Source organism: Colossoma macropomum, unplaced genomic scaffold (genome assembly GCF_904425465.1).
Source record: "Colossoma macropomum unplaced genomic scaffold, Colossoma_macropomum, whole genome shotgun sequence".
Lineage (NCBI taxonomy): Eukaryota > Metazoa > Chordata > Actinopteri > Characiformes > Serrasalmidae > Colossoma > Colossoma macropomum.
This window is the reverse complement of record NW_023494798.1, coordinates 32,512,639-32,518,638: the sequence shown is the minus strand read 5'-3', so window position 1 is coordinate 32,518,638 and position 6,000 is coordinate 32,512,639. Positions and strand designations below refer to the sequence as shown.

The 6,000-nt window shown below is 39.2% G+C and overlaps 1 protein-coding gene across 1 annotated transcript in view; it reads left to right on the top strand.

Annotated features, from left to right (window-relative positions):
• The first annotated feature begins 2,203 nt into the window (after nt 1–2,203).
• Nucleotides 2,204–6,000, top strand: part of LOC118818350 (P2Y purinoceptor 3) — a 47,407-nt gene continuing 43,610 nt past the window's right edge. The window contains exon 1 of the mRNA XM_036585585.1: nt 2,204–2,726. The gene's annotated coding sequence lies outside the window, so the exon portion shown is untranslated. The remainder of the gene's footprint in view (nt 2,727–6,000) is intronic.

Below are 6,000 nucleotides of genomic sequence, written 5' to 3'. Positions count from 1 at the left end.
GTGGTACACAGCGCTACAATAACAACAACTTTGTCAACATGTCAATTTATATGCCTGACAGTATATATATATATACACTCCCATGCAAACAATGGGCCAAGCCCAAACTATAATGTTTTTTTACTGGTGGTTTGGGCTGGTCAGAGTCCAGATGTAAACCCTATCAAGAATATTTGGTCTCACATTAAACACACAGTAGCTTGGCCATATATATATATGTATATGTATATATATGTATTCACACACACACACGTATACATATATATATATACATACATACAACCCCATTTCCAAAAAAGTTGTTAGTGAATGTTAATAAAAATACAATGCAATGATAAACAAATCATGTGAACCACATTTTTAAAGGAAAATACTACAAAGACAACACATCAGATGTTGAAACTGAGAAATTTTATTGTTTCTTTGAAAAATATATGCCAATTTTGAATTTGATGCCAACAACACATTCCAGGGCCTGTTTACCACTGTGCTTCATCACCTCTTCTTTTAACAACACTCTGTAAGCATTTGGGAACTGAGGAGACACTGCTGTAGTTTTGAAAGTGAAATGTTTTCTCATTCTTGTCTGATATAGAATTTCAGCTGCTCAACAGTTCAGAGTTCTCTTTTTTCATATTTCTTGTTTCATAAAGTGCCAGATGTTTTTAGTGGTGACAGGTCTGGATTGCAGGCAGGTCAGTTTAGCACCCGGACTCTTTTAAAACGGAGCAATGCTGTTGTAATACATGCAGAATGTGGTTTGACATTGTCTTGTTGAAATAATCAAGGCCTTCCCTGAAAAAGACGTCATCTAGATGGGAGCAAATGTTGGCAAAGCCTGTATTTATCATTCTGCATTAATGGTCCCTTCACAGATGTGCCAGTCACCCATGCCATGTGCACTAATGACCCCCATACCATCACTGATGCTGGCTTTTGAACTGTGCACTGATAACAAGCCTGAGGTGGATAACAAGTCTGACAGTCTTTAGCCCGGAGAATGCGGTGTTCATGATTTCCATGATTTCCAAATAATGAGTCCATGCAGTGATTTCCACTACAGAATCATGTCTGTTTTTAATGCAGTGCCGCCTGAGGGCTCAAAGATCACGGCCAGCAAATACTGGTTTTTGGCCTCGTCCCTTACATACAGAGATTTCTCCAGATTCTCTGAATCTTTTAATGTTCTTATGTACCGTAGATGATGAAAAGCAAAAGTTCTTTGCTATTTTATGTTGAGAAACTTTATTCTTGAATTGTTGCACTATTTGATCATGTAGTCTTTCATAGAGTGGTGAACCCCTCCTCATCTTTACTTCTGAAAGACTCCGCCTCTCTGAGATGCTCTTTTATACCCAGTCATGTTACTGACCTGTTTCCAATTAACCACCAAGTGTTTTTTTAGCATCACACAACTGTTCTAGCATTTTGTTGCCCTGTCCCAACTTTTCTGGAACATGTTGTTGGCATCAAATTCAAAATGGGCATATTTTTTTCAAAAAACAATAAAATTTCTCAGTTTCTACATTTGATATGTTGTCTTTGTACTATTTTCAATGAGATATAGGGTTCAAATGATTTGCACATCATTGCATTTTGTTTTTATTTGCATTTTTGCACAGCGTCCCAACTTTTTTGGAAATGGGATTGTATTATACAGTGCTGTGAAAAAGTATTTACCCCTTCCCAATTTCCTCTATTTTTGCTAATTTGTCACATTTAAACGTTTCTGATCATCCAACTAATTTTAATGTAAGATAAAGACAACATGAGTAAACACAAAACGCAGCTTTTAAATGATCACTCCATTTCCAGTTATTGACAATAAAGATATTCAAAACCTGTATCACCTGTGTGAAAAAGTAATTACCCCACTAAACCTAATAACTGGTTGTGCCACCCTTGGCAGTGGCTACTTCAATCAAACAACTGTGATAACTTGCGATGAGTCTGTTTCATCACTGTGGACAGATAGATGTAGAAATGTCATTGACACAGATGCCTGGGAACACCAGTCGTAGGTCATTATCAGTGGATCAGTGCTGTGAAAGGCAGGGAGGTTACAAAGTTTGTGGTGATGGGCGACTCCAATGCCCAGGGGGCACCAAAGGTCTTAGTCTGACCCTGTGCTTAACAACACAGCAGTGAGATCAACAAAAAACCCTTGAACCTCAAAGAGACGTTCTGTAGAACAGGGCCTTGTAGCAGACCAGCAGGACGCTGCTGCCTTTAAAGACACGTGATGTTATTCCATCTTAGCTTTCTTTTAGCTGGTGTATAAAACGCCCTGCTCTTTTCAGACGCTCCCTTACAGTCTCTGCGCTCTGGAGCGCTCAGCTCAACTCAGCTCAGATCAGCTCGGCCACTTACAGGAAGAAGAACATTCAGAAACGCAATTCCAGTGATTTTTCTCTCCTGAACGGGAAAACGAAGCTGTAGTTTTGGTGATTTTTACCTGCGACAGAACGTCACCTCCACTGTGCGCGCGTGCGGGCGTGCGCGCGTGTATATGTGTGTGAGGCTCGTGAGTGAGTGAGGCGCGTGGTCGAGGAGCTCCAGCGAAAGTTTGTTGCTCTCAGAGTAAAAACGCAGTGAAAGCCCAGTTAAGGGGTCCTACAGATCAGAGTGAGGCTGTTCTGCTGACCACACGAGGTGAATGGGAGCTCTGCTGGACCCAAACTGACCCCTCACACCTCCATTTACACACACCAGAGAAGAAAAACAAGGTAAGCAGACGAGATGTGATGTTTAATAAGGTTAATTTAGCTACACAGCACATTTACTGTAACTCAAATAGAGCAAAGTCATCATATACAGACTTTATAACCTCCATATAAAATACAGTTGATTTTTTTTTAGCTTGTTGGTGAAACAAACCTCCTTGTTCGTCTTCATTTTGATCAAAAAGCTTAAATAATGACGTGTGAACTGTGTTAAGGGGCTGAAGTGACTTTAGAGGTGACACGATATTGAAACAGTGAGTATCGTCCGATATCGATACTCCGATATTTCTTCTTTTAAGCTTTAAAATGAGCTCATTTTAACAGGAACACTTCCTGAGGATCAGATCAGATCAGTGTCCACTCACTGTTAAAAAAGATGGTTCTTCAGGAGTTCTTTGGTAAGGAGAACTCTATATAGAACCATTTCATGCCTAGATGGATCTTTGCCTGGTAAAAAGGTTCCTTAGATTGATGGTGAATGTGTTGTATGTGGTTCTACATAGCACAAAAAGGGTTCTGCTGTTGTTGCAAGCATGACATCGTAATGAAAGCAGAACCTTTTTTGGTGCTACACACTGTTAGAAATAAAGGTTCTGTTCAGGTACATTTTTCGTTCGTCAAGGTACAAACAATGTAAATGTTCCCTCAAAGGTCCAACGGTGGTTTTAAGGTCTGATTGTGAACCTTAAATAAGTTTATCCAGGTGAAAAGTTCGTATTTGTACCTTTTCATAACCGAATGTTTTAAAACAGAACAGTAAAATAAAAGCCTGGAGACGAGACGGGGTGTGTGGAGTCAGTACAGCTTAGAACATATCATTTCAGTGGATTATGGTTCAGTTATGTTCCCTGACTAAAGGTACTGAGATGGAGCCCTTGAGGGTTCCACCCCAGTGACAAGAGGGGGACTGACCCAGTGACAGTTTAGTACCTTTATTTTTCTCAGAGAACCATATACAACATGTTCACCATCAGTCTAGAGAACCTTCTCACCATGCACAGATCCATTTAGAACTCATGGCTCTAAATAGAACCATTGCCTTTATTAAATAACCCTAAAGAATCATCTTTTTTAAGTGTGTACTTGATTAATATTAATTAATTTTAATTCTAATAGCACTGAACAGTGAACAGAGTGATTTAAATGCATCGGCTGGTTTCATATGAATAAACGAAACTAAAAGACAGCAACTGTGTTGATGTTATATATTTATATTTACATATAAATCATTCTTTCTCCACTTTTCTGTGCTATTAGAAATGAATTAATATGTATTGTCTCTATTGATTTCCATTTACATCTGTGGGTCAGAACTGTGTTGATGCAACACATTTTATTTACATGCAACTACTTAAAACATCTGAATAGTCAATTCTGACTTTTTAATATATTTTTTTTTACCTTTTATTTAGTTAAATATTAAGACAATCCCTGAAGATTATAAGCTCCAATTTTTTAGCTGTATTAACTTCACTTTTCACTGGTTACCAAACCTGTTTTCAGTCCTTAGATCTTGCTATATTTCCCAACCTAAAATCTCCTTCCCAAAGCTAAAACTTGATCATTTTCTTGTGTCTACATGTTCAAACTACCCCAGTTTGGCAGGAAAACTGCAAACCTGGCAACCCTGTATGTGCCATACCAAACACTCCACAGCAAGACCAATGAAAAGTGGAGTCATGTGATAAACACCTCTTCTGTAGATGTGCTCCGTCCTGATCTGAACCTATTTGTCTGACGTGAATGCAGGAATCTCACGTATGAATGGAATGAAAACATTATAATAGAGATGATTTTATCATTTTTGGCATCGCCTCCCATCTGACCTCAAATCAAGCCCTGAGCGTCACCCGATATCAGCCAAATGCCATATGAGTCGGGCTCGAGTAAAAAGTGACAACCCTTTTTTCTCTTGTGTCCCTTTTTTTCATTAGAACTTGTAGTTTGGCTATCTGAGATGTTTTGGACTACTGATCTTCTGATTGTGGAAGATTATTAATATTGTAGCATTAAAAGGGACACTGACTGTGTTTCCATTCACTTAATAATCCAACAACTGCATAAAATCAGATTTTGTGAGTAATCAGATCAACACGTTTACATGCACTTGAGTAATCAGATAATGGGGAAACCTTATGTTTACATGAATCAGGCAATAATCAGATTTCTGCTTTGAAACCTGCCAATAATGTAAAACAAACTTCATGCTGTCTTTTTTTGAAACATCGACCCCCTTTACCTGAAAATATGAACGTACATCATCTAGAAGATGAAGAATATTTAAATCCTTCATTTCATCAAGCATGTGTTTGGTTTCAGTGTCGCTCTACAAGTGTTTTGCTGCGTCTCGCAGCGACGCTGCTCGCTTATTTCCAGTACTGCGGTCTGTTTTTGCACATGCTCAGACTGAGAACTCCGAAAGAAATCAGAGTAAGTGTTCACATGCACAGAGAAATCTGATTACTGAGCTAAAATCCAGCTCTCTTTATTGGATTTCTTAATCAGATTTCTAGACCTTACTCTGATTTAAGAAATCAGAGTGTTTTGTTTACGTGATCATTTGAATAATCGGATCACTGCAGAAATCAGATTAGGATCGGATAATTGAGTGCATGTAAACACACTCACTATGTTCTCACAAGTCATGGTGCTTTATTCTCCAGTTATTGTTGGCCACAGTGAGTTTTTTCTAACAGAGCTCTCTAACCAGCTCATGTTTCCCACTCTGTCTCTCTCTCTCTCTCTCTCCTCTCTCTCTCAACTCTCACACACATATTCAGACACCTCTGAGGTGGTTCGTAGCCCCGCCCTCTACAATAAGACTTCATAGCAAAATGAACCAATAAAGTGCAATAAATGCTGAAGAACACCACCTAAAACTAACATGCCAGAACATTTCTTGAACACGCTGCAGTATAGTCATGAATTGGTCATGAACTGACCACTGGTCATGAACTAGTCATGAACAGATGAGTGATGAGCCTCCTTCAAAACTATGAAGAGCATTCGGTCACTGTGAAGTGATGACCTTCCACTCAAGTGTCCAGTTCTTGTCTATTTTTGCAGCACATTGCCATCCCGGGTCAGGCGCTCTGCTTCTTTGGTGACACTTGGTATGAGGTCCAGCTCTCTGCTAAACCTGGACATTATCTGTTGAGTCAGGTGTGTTTGAGCAGGACTGTGCAGGACTCCAGGACTAGTTTCACCCATAATAAGCTAATCACTGTCTTCACAAATCCTGTCATAATAGTTGGAGGATTAAGTGGGCTAACTGTAG